This window comes from Pan troglodytes, chromosome 21 (assembly GCF_028858775.2).
Source record: "Pan troglodytes isolate AG18354 chromosome 21, NHGRI_mPanTro3-v2.0_pri, whole genome shotgun sequence".
Classification (NCBI taxonomy): Eukaryota; Metazoa; Chordata; class Mammalia; order Primates; family Hominidae; genus Pan; species Pan troglodytes.
The window spans coordinates 8,873,243-8,893,310 of NC_072419.2; the positions used below are offsets into that span (position 1 = coordinate 8,873,243).

The following is a 20,068-nucleotide window of genomic DNA, read 5'->3' on the forward strand; positions in this document are numbered from 1 at the left end:
TGCACGAACTTAGCTTCATTCTCTCTTCCAGCTGATTTGCCTAGAGCCTGGGAGTGTCACATGCCATTTCCTGCCCTGACAGCATCTCTGCTTCCCTCCTGAAACCCTTATCAAGAAACAACTGTGCAGCTCACGAATCCATTCAGTCAAGATGTATTGAGTTTCTGCTATGTGTACTGACTGTGGGGAAAACAGGATTCTTGTCCTCGAGGAACTAGCTGGGGACTTGGGACAGAGTCAAACACATGCAACATGAGGCCTGGTATGTTAGATGGGCAGAGAGCCGGGACACTGCTGGCTGCACAGGGAGATGGGGGCTGGAACGTTTTTGAGAAGGATGAGGCTTTGATTTCTCTGGTCCAATCCTCTTAGTGTCTAGGTGGGTAGGTGGGGAGATTAAAGTCTAGAGAGTGGTAGGTGTTTTGTTTTGTTTCGTGAGCTCAAACAGGTAGTCAGGGGCAGACTGGGAACAATATTGTATTTTTCCATTGCATCACCTGCCTCTGAGGCTCAAGTATCAAAATCAGAGAATCCATTCACACAAAAAGACGAAACCAGGGAACACTTCCTTCCTTGGAGCTGCGTGTGGGTCCTTGAACTTGTTCAAGGCCATTCTGGGTTGGATATCTTTTCCGCTTCCATTTTCCTAACAATGACTCAAGACCATGTCTTATTTTTATACACATTTGTTTTCTCATAGCTTCCTTCTCTAATCATTTCTTGGCGAAGATGTTTGTGGCTTACAACATGCTGCAGTCAAAGCAGGGCACACTTTGGAAGCCAGAGGGCGAGGTTCGGCTGGCTGCGGTTTGCCAGTCTGGTAATTGCCAGTGGGAGGAAAGTGACACGGTGAGAGCAGGGCCTTCAGAATGCCAAAGAGTTTGCGGTACTGCGGTTCCCGGTGTTCTGTGCAGATACTAAGCTAACAGGAATGTAACACAAGCACAGCAGACTGGAATGAAATAGGCCACCCACTCTCGCTCCAGGCTCCTCAGTAGCTGCCCTGCCTGCTCATCCGGGGGCCCAGGGCTCACTCGGTGCCAAGGAACTAGCGTCAACTCCCCAAGAACAGCACTGCTCACTTCCCCCAGCAATTCTTCCCTGCTTTCAGAATGAAATCCACATCCATCCTCCGAGCCTCCCTGGTCTTCTGTCCCTATCACAACGTCTCTTCTGACCTCCCTATCTGCTCCGCCTGCTTTGTCAAGAACATGCCCCCGGCTTTCCCTGTCTTGAGCGTTTCCTGGCGCTGTCTTCTGCCTCTGTCTGTTGAAATCCCAAGACTTTTTCAAGGCCCATGAGCCATTCACAATTGTGTTCAGCTGCATATGAGAGAAGTGCTGCTATTTGGCTGAACCAAAGAGGGATTCTTTTATCTCATGCAACAAGAAGTGTGGGGACAGGCAGTCTAGGGCTGGGGTGGCAGCTCAGGAATGATTCCATCCAGGAACCAGGTTCTTTCCATGTGCTCACTCCTCTTTCTTTCTTTCTTTCTTTCTTTCTTTCTTTCTTTCTTTCCTTCCTTCCTTCCTTCCTTCCTTCCTTCCTTCCTTCCTTCCTTCTTTCCTCCCTCCCTCCCTCCCTCCCTTCCTTTTGAGACAGGGGTCTCATTCTGTCACCCAGGCTGGAGTGCAGTGGCACAATCACGACTCATTGCAGCCTCGTCCTTCTGGGCTCCAGCAATCCTCCCACCTCAGCCTCCTAAGTAGCTAGAACTACAGGCTCACTGCAACCTCCGCCTCCCAGGTTCAAGCGATTCTCCTGCCTCAGCCTCCCGAGTAGCTAGGACTACAAGAACCCACCACCATGCCCGGCTAATTTTTGTATTTTTAGTAGAGATGGGATTTTACCATGTTGGTCAGGCTGGTCTCAAACTTCTGACCTCAGGTGATCCACCTGCCTTAGCCTCCCAAAGTGCTGAGATTATAGGCCTAAGCCACCACTCCCAGCCCCCACAGGTATGTTTTGATTTAAACTGAATTGAATTAAATGGGAGAATGATGGTATGGTTATTGGAAAGGGTGTTGGATGTAGAATTACAAAACATGAATTTGAATCCTGATATGACCACGTGACTTTGTGTGAATCACACGGACCTCAGTTTCTTCATCTATAAAATTAGGAGACTCAATGAAATGGTCTCAAAATTTTCTTCCAGCTTTAAGAACTTGAGGACTCTTATGAATGGAATCAATTAGCTGCATTAGGGAATTCCAAGGAGGTGGAGCCCATTCAGGCCCAATGACAGCCAGTAAAACAGGGAATGGAGAAATCCGGGCACTTCTCACTCAATCCTATAGTTGATGGGCCCAAGACAAGCCTAGAGGGGCAGAAAGGTGAGAGCTGGAAAGTAACAGGGAACTGGGCCAGACCAGCACGGATCAGGAGGCTGGAGATGAGAGGTCAGTCCTGGTGTAAATAAACAAGTGCTATTTTAAGAGGTCACCTTTCAGGAAGCAGGAACCCTCCACTGCCCAGACATTGAAGCCCTACTGAACCTCACCTCCCAATGACAAGAGAAGGGCTCTCATTATGACTTTGGCACAGTGGCTTATGCCTGTAATCCCAGCATGTTGGGAGCCTGAGTAGGCAGGATCGCTTGTGTTCAGGAGTTTGAGACCAGCTTGGGCAACGTAGAGAGACCCTGTCTCTACAAAAAATAAAAAATTAGCCGGGCGTGGTGGGACATGCCTGTAGTCCCAGCTACTCAGGAGGCTGAGGCAGGAGGATCATTTGAGCCCAGGAGGTTGAGGCTGCAGCGAACTGTGATTCTGCCACTGCACTCAACCTGGGAAACAGAGTGAGACCCTGTCTCCAGAAAAAAGAAGAGTTCCTTTAAGTTTAGGCGAGGTAGAGCCCCACATCTGGCATCATGTATAAACTGGAATGAATAGCCAGTGTGTCTGTCTCATATTCCTATTTGGGGATAGAGCAAGACTTACGGGTTGAAGACACAAGCCTTCCCTTGTGTTACTTTGAACAAGTTAATTGTCCTCTCTGGACTTTAGGTTCTCGTCTGTAAAAGACAGGCATTGGTATATAACACTGGTGTTTAAATTCTTTAGAACTGGAACAAAAACAGAACAAAAGCTTGTATAGGTTCCCGAAACAGCAAGCCATCCTCCTGGCAAGGAATCCTTCAGGATCTGTAGTGTCTCGGAAGCACCTCTGAAGACTTGGGGCCACAGTATAAAAATGACTACACTGGTGACCTTGAGCTCCCTCCCAGCTCTCTGACCCTGTGTCTTTCCTGGTTATTATTTTTTTCCCCCACATTTCTTATCTACTGAAGACTGACGCCAAGTATTGGTGTTTCTTTTAGACGTAACTGAGTTAAGAAGCTCTCGCCATGACTGGATCACAAGCTGGCAGGTTTCGCCCCTGTACTTTGCTTGATTCAGATCCTTCCTCATTCTCTTTATGGAACTTTTAAGTTCTTCATTTTACCTTCCCCACCCCAATACAGGGCTTGGTTCTCAGCCCCTTTTGTCCTTACCATACACATTCATTCATGAGATGCTATGACAAATTCAGTAATTCCTATCCCTCGTCTCCAAGTTTAGTGAGTCATGAGCAGTGAAGCTGATGCTAAAAAGAAATGTCACACCTGGATGGGACTGTTGACTCTACTCAATGCCTCACCTCAGAAGTGGAAGTTGCTGACTTCAATATTTTGTTTTTGTGGTCTCTTGAGGGAAAGACCTTTTGATGCTGGCTTCACAAGTGACCTGCCAGTCCAGTTTCAGTAGCGCTCACCAAGTGATAGGTAACACAGCCAAAATTTGTGATTCTCGCTTGAACCCAGGAGGCGGAGGTTGCAGTGAGCCAAGATCGCACCACTGCACTCCAGCCTGGGTGACAGAGCAAGACTCTGTCTCAAAAAAAAAAACCCCACAAAATTTGTGATTCTTTATCCTCCTGTTTCAATTTATTAATAATAGCAATGATGACAATAACTACAACAACACTCAGCTATCATTTATAAAGTGTCTACAAGGCGCCAAGCACAGAGCTAGGTGCTCCACATATATTATCCTTCATTTTCATAACTTTAGAAGGCATTAATAGATATTATTGACCTTACTTTGCAAATGCATTAAGTCTCATGGAAATTAAGTTCTTTGCCCAAAGTTGCCTGGCTAATAAGAAGCAGAGCCTAGATTCAAACCCGAGTCTGTCTCATTCCAATATTCATGTTCTTTCCACCTCTCCGTGAAGAAATAGTATGCCTTTTTTGGGGTGTTGAAGATTTGTGACAATTTTGATAAGTAAAAGCAAAAAGGGAAAGAGAAGAGAAAAAGCTATTAACTTAAAATCTGCTACAACTGTACTAGGAAATTAAGTGAGAATAAATTATAAAGTCAAATCTAATTTCTGAGGGGAAGCCACCGATTGACATGGATAAAAACATGTTTATGTGACCCTTAGGTAAATCGTTCCAACTCTCTGCGCCTCGGTGTTGTTATCTACAAATGGGAGAATCAAGGCACCCTCCTACACGCGCGGCTCATCAGCTCACTTGGAAAATGTAGTCATCTTCTCAAAATTTTCTTTTTCTTTCTTTCTGTCTCTCTCCTTCCTTTGTTTCTTTCTTTCTCTCCTTCCTTCCTTCCTTCCTTCCTTCCTTCCTTCCTTCCCTCCTTTCTTTCTCTCTCTTTCTCTCTCTCTCCTTCCTTCCTTCTTTCCTTCCCTCCCTCCCTCCTCCCTCTTTTTCTTTCTTTCTTTCTTTCTTTTTTCTTTCTCTCTTCTTCTTCTTCTTTTTTTTTTAAGAGATAGGGTCTGTTGCCCAGGCTGGAGTGCAGTGGCATGATCATGGTTCACTGCAGCCTTGAACTTCTGGGCTCAAGTGATCCTCCTACCTCAGCCTCCTAAGTAGCTGGGACTATAGGTGCATGCCATCACACCCAGCTAATTTTTTAAAAGAAATTTTGTAAAGACAGGGGTCTTGCTATGTTCCCCAGGCTGGTCTCAAACTCCTGGGCTCAAGTGATCCTCCGGCCTCAGTATCCCAAAGTGCTGGGATTATAGGTGTGAGTCACTGCAGCCAGCTCAAATATTTTCTTAAATGAATGTAAGGTTGAGGATGCATTATTATAATGGCTAATTTAGATCTAAAAAATGCTTTGCAGTTTACCAAATTCACTTATGTACATTCTCATATAATTCTCCTGATAATCCCTTGAGGAAGGTGTCCTCATAACTAGAATCTTAGCTAACAACAGATCAACAAATGTTGATCGAATGCCTACTGTATGCCAGGTTATTCCTGAATCTGAATAGGATACAGAGTTGACTAAAATAGGGAACCCATGTGACTTTTCTTTTATTTTTATTATTTTCCCACAATGAATTTATCACTAGAAAAGATTATCTTGGCCGGGCGCAGTGGCTCATGCCTGTAATCCCAGCACTCTGAGAGGCCAAGGTAGGCGGATCACCTGAGGTCAGGAGTTCAAGACCAGCCTGGCCAACATGATGAAACCCCGTCTCTACTAAAACAAAAATTAGCTGAGCATGGTCGTGGGCTCCTGTAATCCCAGCTACTCAGGAGGCTGAGGCGGGAGAATTGCTTGAACCCGGGAGGGGGAGGTTGCAGTAAACTGAGATCGTGCCACTGCACTCCCAGCCTGGGTGACAGAGTGAGACTCCGTCTCAAAAAAAAAAAAGAAAGAAAAGAAAAGAAAAGATTACCTTGGCCAGGCACAATGGCTCACACCAGTAATCCCAGCACTTTGGGAGGCCGAGGCTGGGGGATCATCTGAGGTCAGGAGTTCGAGACCAGCCTGGCCAACATGGTGAAACCCTGTCTCTACTAAAAATACAAAAATTAGCTGGGGATGGTGGCAGGTGCCTTTAATCCCAGGTACTCAGGAGGCTGAGGCAGAAGAATTGCTTGAACCCAGGAGGCGGAGGTTGCAGTGAGCCTAGATGGCACCATTGCACTCCGGCCTGGGTGACGAGTGAAATTCCGTCTCAAAAAAAAAGAAAGAAAGAAAGAAAGAAAAGATTATCTTATCTCTCACCCAAAGAAAGACAAGACAAGAAAAAAAAAAAATTCAGACCATGCCCCTTCAAGGAAATCAAGTCTAGTGGAAAAGGCAGATGTGCACAGTAAACCAACACACAATGCAGATCAGATCATGGGAAGTTTTGTCAAAGAAATACAAACAGATGGGGCAATTAATTTGGACCCTAGGAGCAGGAGGCCTTTAAATGCTCTGTGAATCCCTGTCCAGCCTGCCTCACAGAGTGGTGTCAAAGTTCCATAAAATGGACAAAAGCTCTTCAGTCTTGCACATCTGTAAAGGATTGATTGTGATGATTTTCGTTCATGTTTCCTAGCAGAGTTGGGAGTGTTGGGATTTCTGTTTTGCTGGGACAATTGTGTTGTGCCAGGGATGTCTGAGGATTGTCTTCTGATTTTGTGAGTCTTCGAATTCACATTGGGTATGGCAGCCCGGAAGCCGCTAAGTTCAGTTCTACCAGTATATTGACTTTTACCCCCGTTTCCTTCTTCGTCCCTTTCCCTCTACCTTCTTGTGTTATACTATCTTCTTCCTTCTTCTCCCTTCCTATACATCTCTTTCATCCTTTTTTACCTTTTTTCTCACTATGTTGGGGTCTCCAAGACCACCCCCAGGTTCACTGCTTCACTAGGAGATGTCAGAAAACTCAGCATATAGTTGTACTCACAGCTGTGACTTTTTTTTTTTTTTTTGAGATGGGGTCTTGCTCTTTTGTGTGGTGTGTGTGTGTGTGTGTGTCATGAGTCCTAGTGATAATTTTGCTGTAAAGACGCCTCATCCAGAAAAGAGTTGGCATAGCAGGCCTGAGACTGCCATTCTTAGAGAAACCTGCTCACAAGTTTGGCTTTTTTCTTTTTTGGAGTGCAGTGCTGTCATCTTGGCTGACTGCAACCTCCACCTCTCAGGTTCAAGAGAGTCTCATGCCTTAGCCTCCCGAGTAGCTGGGACTACAGGCGTGTGCTGCCATACTGGCTAATTTTTGTATTTTTAGTAGAGATGGGGTTTCACCATGTTGGCCAGGCTGGTCTCGAACTCCTGACCTCAGGTGATCCACCCGCCTCGTCCTCCCAAAGAGCTGGGATTATAGGCACGAACCACTGTGTCCGGCCACAGCTGTGGCTTATTACAGGGAACAGGTACAAAGCAAAATCCATAAAGGGAGAAGGGGATGGGGCAAAGACAGGGGAAACCAGGCCCAAGCTTTTGGAAGTCTTTTCCCGGTAGAGTCACACAGGACATGCCTAATTCCTCCAGCAAAAAATTGTTACAACACATGTCAAATGTTGTCTACCAGGGAAACTCAATAGAGACTCGGTGCCCAAGGTTTCTTCTGGGGATGGCCACATGTACCCTCCACCTACCATATACAAAAATTCCGGATTTCCAGAAAGAAAACAAGTGTTCAGCATAAACCATGTTGTTTGTACAAATGGTTTAGTGCAGTGAGCCACTCTGATCACTTAGGGAATGGTGAGAACCCTCCCCAAGTCTGTGTTCCCAAATGCCCATCAAAAGCCAAACTTGGCTGGGTGCAGTAGGCTCACACCTGTAATCCTGGCATTTTGGGAGGCCAAGGCCAGTGGATTGCTTGAGTCCAGGAGTTTTGAGACCAGCCTGGGCAACATGGCAAAACCTCATCTCTACAAAAAATACAAAAATTAGCCGGACGTGGTGGCACATACCTGTAGTCCCAGCTACTTGGGAGGCAGAGCTGGGAGGATTGCTTGAGCCTGGGAGGTGGAGATTGCAGTCAGCCAAGATCACACCACTGCACCCCGCACCCGCCACACCCCCCCCCCCCCCCCCCGCGCCTAAAAGCCAAACTCGTGAGCAGGTCTTTCTAAGAATGGCAGTCTCAGGCCTGCTATGCCAACTCTTTTCTGGACAAGGCATCTTTACAGCAGAATTATCACTAGGACCCATCAGCAGGATGAGACCAACCTGCGGTACTGATCCTACCAGTTATATGCCTTTTAGGAGCCCTGTACTTAGCCAGGTAAAACAAATCCCATCAGCCATAAAGATCTTTAAAGGTGAACTTGAAAGTATTTTTATGAATGTTTTTTACCTGGCCCAAGGCAGCAATTCAGACACAGTGCAGCTCTGTCCAGTAAGTTGAAGCTGACCTGAATCCCTTCCAGGGCTAAGGCAGTGTTGTCACAGGAGAATACACACACAAGAAGTCCAGCCCCAGAGGGCACATGTTGTACCCCTGGAAACAAAGAGTTGACAATTATTGGGGCACCCCAAGCTGCATACATTAGCAGAACAGGTTGACAAGGCCCCAGGTGTGACCTCCCATCGCAGGGCTCCCACCCTAGGCTTCCAGTTTCATTCAATGAAATCAGTTCAGTCCTTGGTTTCAGAGGGACTGCCTGAGGATGTCAGTTACCAATGGTTTGCTTGTCTGTGACACAAGCTCACCTGCTTCCTGAGTGTGCAGGACCTCGGGGGGTGTTCTGTGCAGGAAGTGGAGGGGCTGGGTCGCCCCCTGCTGCTCAGCGTGTCAGAGTTCAGAGTTCTCCCAGAATTGGGAAGGGCAGCACCGGGAGTTTTCCCTTCAAGAAGAAAGGAGAGCTTCCAGAAGCAGTTCTGAAAGACAAAGGATATTAAAGCCCTTACTGCTCCCCTGCACCTCCCAGGGTACTAGGGTTTCTGTCATCTCTCTGTTGTTTCAAAATCGGTGTGTCGCATTCAGCCATCATAACTTTACATTTTAAAAACCATCCCCTGCTGTCATCCAGACCTCTCACCTGGAAGGGTTGTATGCAAGAGGGACAAAAGCATTTTCATCAAAAAACGTTTTTATATAACTTAACCAGAAAGATACATCATGCTCAGGAATGAGTCAAGGATGGAATCCCGAATTTTCAAAAATTTTCAAACTGGGTTTATATAACCTCCCATCCCTTTTATCCTGAGCAGCCTGGAAAAGCTCACTCACCTACTGGGCACAGTTGCACTTAGTAACCAAAATGCCTCACTAAGGTGTGTGTCCCAGGACAGAGAGGCATGGAGCCAGGCTATTGGTCCATTGTTGCAAACTGCAACTAGTCCTGCAAGTGGAACACAACAATCAACAGCAGTGAGGCATCTCCAAGAGGGGGTCGAGGGTCCACCTATCAGGAGTGAGCAAAGGTCCCTGGTCCCTGTGATGTGCCCTCCCTGACCTGCAGCTTTCAGCAGTAATCTCAAGTCAGACTGCAAGTGGTCTCTGTATCAGAAATACAGAGCCTATCTGCCACCTGATTTCAGATGGTCCCAACAGTGTATAAGCCTTTTCCTGTGGACATGTGTATGGGATGCAGACAATCCAGCCAGAATGTTCTCATAGTTTAGGGCCCCAAAGAGGTGTCCAGTATCTACGGCAATCCCGGAGTCAAAGTCAAGCCAGTGCCTCTTCAGCTCAGCACAGCTGGAGCAGAGGCTGAACCAGCCCATGGCAGACAGCATCAGGTTTCAGCTCCATGGAGCCCAGGCAATTAGGGGCAGAGAATGCAAGATTCCAAAAAAACTAAGGGTATTTCTTTGACTGCAAAAAACGCAAGACACTGGAGGGCCAAATCGCTGTGTTCCAAGTCTGAATGACAAGCGAGGCTTTCCTAAACCCTTTGTCTCCATGCCATTCTTAGAGTCCAAGTTGACCCACAGCAGGCTGGAAAATTATCAGCCTGTAAGGATCGGATTTCGCAACATCTGATATGATTTATGGGAGCTCATTAGCAATTAAAGCCTGCTTTTTAAAATTCCAAAAGTCGTTTTAATCTGGTGAGTGGCTCTCTTTTCATGTTGATTGCCTTTTCCTAGAGGCTCTGATCGGCAAACATGGTAGTAAAAATCCTCACTATGGGGACTTACTCTATTTCTAATACTCAAAACAGTTTAATTTGCTCACCAGTGGCAAAAACCAAGAAAGATGTGTCCCATCTCTCTATATATTTTTGCAGCTTTTCCCAATTGGGATGATCACTCTAGCATTTATGAAATTACAAAGCCTATAATACTTGTCATCCATTCTTACCATACATCCAGATCCAATAGCCACAAATACGAAGCCATTAAAAACAATAAACTGTTTTCTTGTTGCATATTTACTCAACCCCTTAGCAGTAAATTCAGCATTTACAGCTGCCAGGAGCTCTGGCTGGAGTGCAAGAAGGGAAAGGTGTATAGAAATGGCTGCACCTCTCCCCCTCCCACCCCATCTGCTTCCTCTCTGCTGTATCTAAGTGTTGCTCCTGGGAATTGATTTTTTTTCCTCCTACCTGGAGAAGAGAGTGATGCAAATTTTTTTTTCTTTTGAGACGGAGTCTCACTCTGTCGCCCAGGCTGGACTGCAGTTTCGCGATCTCAGCTCACTGCAACCTCCACCTCCTGGGTTCAAGTGATTCTCCTGCCTCAGCCTCCCGAGTAGCCAGGACGACAGGTGCGTGCCACCACGCCCAGCTAATTTTTGTATTTTTAGTAGAGGCGGGGTTTCCCCATATTGGCCATGCTGCTAAATTTTTAACATCTTTGGCCCAAAGCTAAACTTTTGGGATGGCTGGGCCTTTTTCCTCCCACCTGGAGGATAGAACAAAATGAAAGACATTGAGCAAGCTGACCATTTTTCCCCTCACTTTAGCCAGCGCTGCCAAAAGCAGCCAGGATGTCCGGCAAGCCAATTCTCTGGGATTGGAGCGATCATTTTCAAATTTCATCGGTAACTTTTACCTCTTGCAGCAGACAGTAACTCAGCTGGGGTTTCACATCATTCATATCCACAGATCTTCCGCTCCTTCATCCTTCCTTTTCTCAAACAGCACTTTCACCATATATCAGGGCCAAGGTCCTTCTAGTGAGGTCCACTTATGATGCTCTGTGCCGGGGGTTCCCAGGACCACCTCAGGTTCAGTGGCTCACTAGGGGGACTCCCAGGACTCACCATGTCATTGAACTCACAGCTATGATTTATGACAGTCAAAGGATACAAAGCAAAATCAGCAAAGGGAAAAGGTGCATGGGTCAAAGTCTGGAGGAAACCAGGTGCAGACTTCCAGTTTCTCCCAGCGGAGTCACTTAAGGATGCACTTAATTCCTCCAGCAACAAACTGTAACAACATCTGTGAAACGTTGCCTTCCAGAGAAGCTTGTCTGAGCCTGGGGTTCCAAAGCTTTTATCTGATCAGTCATGTAGGCACCTCTGCCTAGCACATACCAAAATTTTCAGACTCCCAGAAGGAAAGCAGGTGTTCAGAATAAACTACGTTGTTTGTACAAACAGTTTAGCGCCAACCTTACCAACAGGGCTTTCTAACGTTAACAGTCTCCAGCATGATATGTTAATTCTTTTCTACACACATCTGTTGTTGTTGTTGTTGTTGTTGTTGTTGTTGTTGTTGTTGTTGTTGAGACAGGGTCTCACTCTGTTGTCCAGGCTGGAGTGCAGAGGCTCGATCTCGGCTCACTGCAATCTCTGTCTCCCAGGTTCTTGTGCCTCAGCCTCCTGAGTAGCTGGGATTGCACATGCGCACCAACATGCACATTTTTTGTATTTTTAATAGAGAAAGGGTTTTACCATATTGGCCAGGCTGGGCTCGAACTCCTGAGCTCAAGCTATCTGCCTGTCTCAGTCTCCCAAATTGCTGGGATTACAGGCATGAGCCACCGTGCCTGGCCTTCTACACACATATCTAAAAAGAAAGGAAAGTGAATGGAAAATAGAGAAGAAAAGAGAAAAATAACACAAAAAAAGAGTGAGGCTGAAAAGGAAAAGAAGAAAACGTTGTCTGAGGATTTTAAAAACATTGTAGAGAAAATAAATTGTTGTATAATAATGTCATAAGAAGTAAAAATAAATACACAAAATCATGGAATGCCCTGAACTTGTACTTTGAGGAGATCATTCTAGTCCCAGACTCTGGATGCAAGACAACCCCACCAAAGTATTTAGCAAACCCTATGTTTTTGTTTTTGTTTTTTGAGATGGAGTCTCGCTCTGTCGCCCAGGCTGGAGTGCAGTGGCAAGATCTTGGCTCACTGCAACCTCCACCTCCCAGGTTCAAGCGATTCTCCAGCCTCAGCCTCCCGAGTAGCTGGGATTACAGGCACTCACCACCAGGCCCAGTTAACGTTTGTATTTTTTAGTAGAGACTGGGTTTCACCAAGCTGGCCAGGCTGGTCTCGAACTACTGACCTCAGGTGATCCACCCACCTTGGCCTCTCAGAGTGTGGGATTACAGGCATGAGCCACCGCACCTGGCTGCAAACCCTATTTTCTTTCTTTCTCTCGCTTTCTCTTTCTTTCTTTCTCTCTTTCTTTCTTCCTTTCTTTATTTCTTTCTTCCTTTCTCTCTCTCTCTTTCTTTCTTTTCTTTTTTTTCAGAGATGGGATCTAGCTATGCTGCCCAGACCGGTTTCAAACTCCTGGGTTCATGTAATCCCCCTGCCTCAACCACCCAAAGCATTAGGATTATAGGCATAAGCCACTACACCCAGCCTATTTTAACTTTTTAAAGTAGCAAAATTCTTTATTCAAAATGAAGCCTTACTTAGAAGCCCAATTAAGACTCAGAAATTGAGCTACTGTGAGCCTAGTGAGTCTGGGGTCATACCCTGCTTCCCCATACTCTTGAGGTTCCATGAAGCACAAGTGAAAACCACTGATTTAGCACCATCTCTCTTATTTTTCAGATGATGAAATCAAGGCCCAGCTAACTAAAGTTTCATAGTCTTAGAAATAGAACCCATTTATTTGGAATCCCAGCTCATTTGCTTTTTTTTTTTTTTTTTTTTGAGACAGAGTCTCACTTCGTTGCCCAGGCTGGAGTGCAGTGGCACAATCTCGGCTCACTGCAACCTCTGCCTCCTGAGTTCAAGTGATTCTCCTGCCTCAACCTCCCAAGTAGCTGGGAAATACAGATGTCCGCCACCATGCCCAGCTAATTTTTGTATTTTTGGTAGAGACAAGGTTTCGCCATGTTGTCCAGGCTGGTCTTGAACTCCTGACCTCAGTTGATCCACATGCCCCAGCCTCCCAAAGTGTTGAGATTACAGGCGTGAGCCACTGCACCTGGCCTCATTTTGTTCTTGTGCTATTTTCAGTAAATTCTAAGTGTCCCTTGAAGAAAATGAGTGAAAGCCAACATTTCCTGGTAATCTCCTGTTAAGTACATTTATTCTTAAGACAGATTTTTTTTAAAAAGACAAACAAATGATCTGGCTTTTGGAAAATTCTCCAAAGTAAGCCATGCTGTTGCATCTCATTATGGACAATCAGCTTGTTCTTTTTGTTTACAGATAGGGTCTTGCTCTGTTTCCCAGGCCGGAGTCCTGTGGTGCAATCATAGCTCACTGTTGCCTTGAACTCCTGGGCTTAAGCAATCTTCCCACCTCAGCCTCCCAAGTAGCTGGGACTCCAGGCACACACCACCACAAGGGACACTAATTTTTTTATTTTTGTAGAGACGGAGTCTCACTATGTTGCCCCGGCTGGTCTCAAACTCCTGGGCTCAAGTGATCCTCCTGCCGTGGCCTCCCTAAGTGCTAGAATTACAGACTTGAACCACTGCACCCAACCCAGACTGTTCTTTAGGGTCCAGCAGCTCATTCTCCTTCCAGCCTTAAGTTCTCTGGCCATCATGCTCTCCCTTCTACCCTTGTGAGAGTTTGCACCTTTCCTCCGTGACAGCTATCTAGCCTGGCTTTGGGCTGAGGTGGTGCACATTCTTATTTTACTTCAAAGGCAGGTGCTGTAGCTCATTTATGCCCTACTCTGTGCAATGCCTAGCTGAGCACCTTCAAGGTCCAGCTAATGTTCACTGAGTTTTATTGAAATGGATGGGCTTCGCAGACCGACTGTGTTAATCGGAGAGAGGACGTTAGAGTCTAGTGAACACTGAGAAGTTGCCTCAAAAAACATCTCTTTCACCTGCTGAGTCTGTGGATGATATTTTAAAAAATTAAGAAAAAACATCTCTTCTATGTCCTCTTTAATTTCACAGCCTGGAAGCTGTTTATAAAATTGATGACAAAAAAAGAATAGGCCCTTTATCTTCTAGATGCTCTCATTGGGTTCCATGTGTTTTTGTTGCCCTTTCATAGCTTCTCTCATCTCGAGTTGTATCCCTTTCTGGTAGTGGGATGTTCTAGTGTTGCTGCAAAGTGTATGCTTTGATCAATGTAGTTTTTTGCTTTATCCTACTTGATATAAAAAATATTTGTGATTTGCAGCTGGATGCAGTGGTTCACACCTATAATCTCAGCACTTTGGGAGGCCGAGGTGGGTGGATCACTTGAGGTCAGGAGTTCAAGACCAGCCTGGCCAACATAGTGAAACCCCATCTCTATTAAAAATATAAAAATTAACCTGGTGTAGTGGCAGGTGCCTGTAATTCTAGCTACCCGGAAGGCTGAGAGGGGAGAATCACTTGAACCCAGGAGGCAGAGGTTTCAATGAGCCAAGGTTGCACCACTGCACTCCCACCTGGGCAACACAGGAAGACTCTGTCTCAAATAAAAAAAAAACATTGTGATTTGCTTTAGAGCTCAATTAACTACAATGTGATATTAGATTTGTACTAGATATCAGAAGCCATTGAGTCGAGTGTCCTGCCTGGGTGCCTTCTCTGACACCTTGATAGTTAGACATCTCACCTTTCTGTTTGTCCACTGTGGACAGGGAAATGACTTATTGCGGGTGCAGCACATTCTAGGGGTTGATAAACTCTAGCTTTTGGAGTAACCTCCCTTCCATTAAGCTGCAGATGGCCTTCTGTGCTACGGCCCCCAGGTCTTTACTCTGTCTTCTGGGACTGCACAGGGTATACCGCATCTCTTACATAATCTTTCTTTGGTATTAGGATATGCAGATTCCCACCAGCCAATTTTGCTTTAAAATAGGACATTCGGTAAAGAGCCTGCGTATTTTGCCGAAGTGATAGAGTGGTGTTAGGGGACAAATGCCTTGTGACACATTCAGTTCAACCTAGTTGTGACCTACCATACATTGTAATGTTTAAATAAAATCATTTTAAAGATAAGATTCCATGACTCCATTTATATGAAATTCTAGAAAAGACAAAACTATTGTGAAATTTCTAAAGCAGATCAGTGGTGGCCACAGGGTGGGGAGAGGATTGGCTATAGAGAACAAGGGAACTCTTTAGAGTAATGGAAATACTGTTTATCATCATTGGAGTTGGGGGTATACTACTACATTACTCTCTCTCTCTCTCTCTCTATATATATATATATTTTTTTTTTTTTTTTTTTTTTTTTTTGAGAGAGAGTCTTGTTCTGTCACCCAGGTCGGAGTGCAGTGGCCTGATTTTGGCTCACTGAACCTCCATCTCCCAAGTTCAAGCAATTCTCGTGCATCAGCCTTCTGAGTAGCTGGGACTACAGGCGTGCGCCACCATGCCCGGCTAAGGTTTGTGTGTGTGTGTATTTTTAGTAGAGACGGGGTTTTGCCATGTTGGCCAGGTTGATCTCAAACTCCTGGCCTCAAGTCATCTGCCCACCTTGGCTTCCCAAAATGCTGGGATTACAGGTATTATCCACTGCATCCGGCCTACTACATATTTCTTAAAACTCATTGAATTCTGCACTTGAAATTGGTGAATTTTATCATTTTATCATTTGTAATTTACAGTACAAATCAATTTGTATCTCAGTAGAGAGAATGAGAGAATAGGAACACCCCTTCTCTCTCTCGCCATAAATTGTTTTCCTATTATTTGAAATGTAGCTATGGAGCCAAAACAGGTTCTGACTTGCTTTTTTTTTAATGTAGATTTTATTGAAGTATAACATACATACAGAAAAGTGCACAATCATTAGTATATGGCACAATAAATTTATGCAAAGTGAACATATTGGGTAACTGTCAACTAGATTAAAAAAAAATCCAAGATCCCTAATGTCCCTCCTTGTGTCCCCTTCCAGTCATTAATTCATCTCCCCAAGTGTAATTGTAATAGGTTCATTGCCCAATGCACACAGCAAGTCAATCTACACCGAGAGACTCTGGGTTGCAGCAGAGAAAGAGGTTTAATCATAGGGTCGCCAAATGAGGAGATGGGAGGAAACCTCAACTTCCTCTCCTTGAGGAGTTATGATTTTTAAGGGTTTGGGAGTGGGCCAAAATTTGGAGACTGCTGATTGATTGAGGAGTGCAGGGTCAAGCCATGGGGCAGGGAGATGAAGAAGCTGTAGTCTCATGCTGATCCCATTCATCTGTAGGGGTCTTCAAACAGGTTGCTGGAATTCGGGGTCTGAAAAGCATCTTAAGTGATCCTCAGACAAAAGCCATATGATTCTAATGTCAGAGATCCTGTCTATAGGAACAATAAGGATGCAATGGGGAAATGATTCTTAAACAGTCTTATGATGCTAATGTCAGAATTCCTATTGATAGGAACAATAAAGATGCAAATGGTCAGTAACTAACAGTACGTGACCTTCAGCAACAAGAAAGTGGGCCAAAGCGTAGCCTAATGCTTAATTGTATTTCTGGCCAGTGCCTGGCAGGTAATTCTTGTCAACGCTGTGGAGATCATTTCACAAGGGTAACCACTATCGTGATTTCAAACACCGTAATTTGTTTTACCTGTTCTTGAACTTCATATGAATGAAATCATGTAGCATCTTCTCTTTTTCGTTCGGCTTCTTTTTTCATTATGATCTATGTGAAATTCATCCATGATGTTGTGCAAGTTTGTTCATTCTCTTTTTTGTTTTTTTTAGACAGAGTCTTACTCTGTTGCCCAGGCTGGAGTGCAATGGCACGATCTCGGGTCACTGCAATCTCTGCCTCCCGGGTTCAAGGCATTCTCCTGCTTCAGCCTCGTGAGTAGCTGGGATTACAGGCGCCTGCCACCACGCCCGGCTAATTTTTTGTATTTTTAGTAAAGACGGGGTTTCACTATGTTGGCCAGGTTGGTCTCGAACTCCTGACCTCGTGATCCACCCACCTTGGCCTCCCAAAGTGCTGGGATTACAGGTGTGAGCCACTGCACCTGGCCTCTTTTTCTAATTTTATTTTATTTTTTTGCAGACAAGTCTCGCTCTGTCACCCAGGCTGGAGTGCAGTGGCACAATCTCAGCTCACTGCAGCCTCCTCCTCCCAGGTTCGAGCGATTCTCCTGCCTCAGCCTCCCAAGTAGCTGGGATTAGGGGCTCCTGTCACCATGCCTGGCTAATTTTTATATTTTTAGTAGAGACGGGATTTTCACCATGTTGGCCAGCCTGGTCTCGAACTCCTGGCCTCAGGTGACCTGCCTGCCTCGGTCTCCCAAAGTGCTGGGATGAGCCACTGCATGAGCCACAGGCATGAGCCACGGCACCTGGCCTCTTTTTTCATTTTAAATATCCATTAAATTTACTCATCATTGTGTGGTATTCTAGTTCCGTAAATAAACAATAATTTTTTAATCCATTCTTATGTTGATGGAAATGTGGATTGTTTCCAGTCTTTGGCTATTATGAAAAATATTGCTATGAACATTCTTGTACCTGTTTTTTGGTGAGTTTATGTAATTCTATTGGGTATACACCTGGGAGTAGAATTGCTGGGCCATAGGGTATGCATATGTTCATTTTATTAAATGTTCTGAAACATTTTTCTAAAGTAGTTGTTCTGTTTTATACACCTACAAGAAACGTATGGGAATTTTATTTGCCCCACGTCCTTGCTAACACTTGCTGTTGTCTGTTCTTTTCACTGTGACCATATAGTTAGTGGGTATGCTATTGCATTGTGGTTTTAATTTTCATTTCCTGATGACTAATGAGGTTGAGCACATTTTTATATGCTTATTTGTCATTTGAATGTCCTTATTCATGAAGAGCTTGTCAAGGTTTTTTCCCATTTTTCTGTTGGATTGTCTGCCTTTTTTCTAATCTGCCTTTAGAATTGTAATTTTCCCCAACATGATAATGTAGTCATGATTTTTGTAACAATTTTTTCAGGTACAAGCGCATTTTTTTTTTTTTTTTTTTTTTCTGGAGATTGTGTTTCGCTCTGTTGCCCAGGCTGGAGTGTAGTGGCGCGATCTCAGCTCACTGCAACCTCTGCCTCCCAGGCTCAAGCCGTCCTCTCACCTCAGCCTCCCGAGTAGCTGGGACCACAGGCATGTGCCACCACACCCAGCTCATTTTTGTATGTTTTGTAGAGATGGTGGGGGGGTCTCACTTTCTTGCCTAGGCTTGTCTCGAACTCCCGATCTCAAGCGATCTGCCCACATTGGCCTCCTAAAGTGCTGGGATTACAGGTGAGAGCTACAGCACCCAGCCTACAACTTATTATTTCTTTCTTTTTTCAGAAAAATGTATTGGAGACGTAGGAAATGATGAAATCACATCTAGGATTAACATCCTAGAAGGAGCCTTGGAGAGCTGTGAATACCCTAATAATAAATTATTTCGCAGGGCATATCCTGTGTCTTTAGCTTTGGATTGTGTTTCTGCCTCTAATGAGAACAAAATAGAGAAGGAGGAGCCAGGCATACAGCCGAGTTTGATCTCACATACCAAGAAGAGGAAACTGAGGCCTGGAGAGATAAGGCCACCCACCCTTATCAGATCCTTTTACCAAGGTATCCAAAAACAGCAGCAGAGACTAAAAACACACTTTACTGGAACCCAAAGAGGTTTTCTCTAAGTCAAGCTAACCCAGCCTCAATCAATAGAGCCAGTGAGAAAACATTGATTGTCAAAATTCTGCTCTTCCTTCAGGGTCCATCTCAGATGCGGTCTCTTTCATGAAACATTTCTGATCTTTCCAGCCAGCGTCAATCTTTTCCTATTATTTCTGTCCTGGATTGGGTTGTAGCATTTACCTCATTCTCTCTTGGACTATTTGTACACATGTCTTGTCTCTTGAGATATGTGGTAAACTCCTGGGAAGACAGGCTTGGCTTGTTTCTTTTTGTTGGCGATGGTGGGAAGGAGGCTTATATAAATTAGTTGCTCAGTAAAAGACCAAATTGAGTTGTGTTGCTTCTAAGGAGAAAAGGCCTGAGGAACTCCGTGTTTCCTGAAGCAACTGACAGGCATATTCATATTGAATTTACAAATGTCTTTGTTTTACGGTAGTATACATTTGACAATGAGATCATGGGCCCCAGAGTCTCTGTAGATAAAGAGACCCTGGGTTGTACTTTCTTGGTAGGATGCCCAAGGATGTGACGGCTGCTCTCCCTGCCACACCCAGAGTTGGTGGCTAACCCTTTTCCTGCTTCTGTGTCACTTCGTGGTTCCATTGTAGACTCAAGAGCTACTCTGGGGCAGTCTTGGAACTCTTAAGCTAGGGTAGAGGAATGAAGAGGAACGGAAAGAGGAAGAATGCCATGGCATGGGAAGGCTAAGGTCTCCTGTCTCCTTCTTCCTTCCTGCTTCTTGCCCAGGGGGCCCAGGCCCCCAGCTGGCAGCCACAGCAGCATGACAGTACCAGCAAGGGCGTGTGCACGCATCTTTCCTCAGCTTCCCTTGCAGTTGGTCTGTCCTGTCCTGCCCTCTCCTCCACCACTCACCCTCCCTGCACGCAAGGTGACTGCAGAGTGGCAAGGCACAGGGTGTGGGCAAAACGTGTCCTGTCACCACTTGGGCAGGGCTCAGCCTTGGAAAACACAGAGGTACTTGAAGTCCCTGGGGCTGTCATACACCAAGATCTGGTAGTTGTACATTATATGCCCTTTAAGGGAGCAGTCCTGACCTCAGGAAGAATTTCTTTGGACTTGGGAATATGAATAAAATAAAATCTTTTCTGGCCAAGCGCGGTGGCTCACACCTGTAATCCCAGCACTTTGGGAGGCCAAGGCGGGCGGATCACCTGAGGTCAGGAGATCGAGACCATCCTGGCTAACATGGTGAAACCCTGTCTCTACTAAAAATACAAAAAAATTAGCCGGGCTTGGTGGCACGTGCCTGTAGTCCCAGCTACTCAGGAAGGTGAGGCAGGAGAATCGCTTAAACCTGGGAGGCGGAGGTTGCAGTGAGCCAAGATTGCACCACTGCACTCCAGCCTGGGTGACAGAACAAGACTCCATCTCAAAAAAAAAAAA

General features: G+C 45.3%; 1 protein-coding gene across 5 annotated transcripts in view; it reads left to right on the top strand.

The window, feature by feature from the left end:
* The window catches only part of TGM3 (transglutaminase 3), a 133,260-nt gene that overhangs the window by 29,034 nt on the left and 84,158 nt on the right, over nucleotides 1-20,068 (top strand). Inside the window, exon 1 of one of the 5 annotated variants that reach the window (XM_016937320.4) lies at nucleotides 18,329-18,601. The exons of 3 other annotated variants lie outside the window; for them this stretch is intronic. The gene's annotated coding sequence lies outside the window, so the exon portion shown is untranslated. Of the gene's footprint in view, nucleotides 1-18,328; nucleotides 18,602-20,068 lie in introns of those variants that run through there. One more of the 5 variants, XM_063803238.1, reaches the window with a different exon arrangement.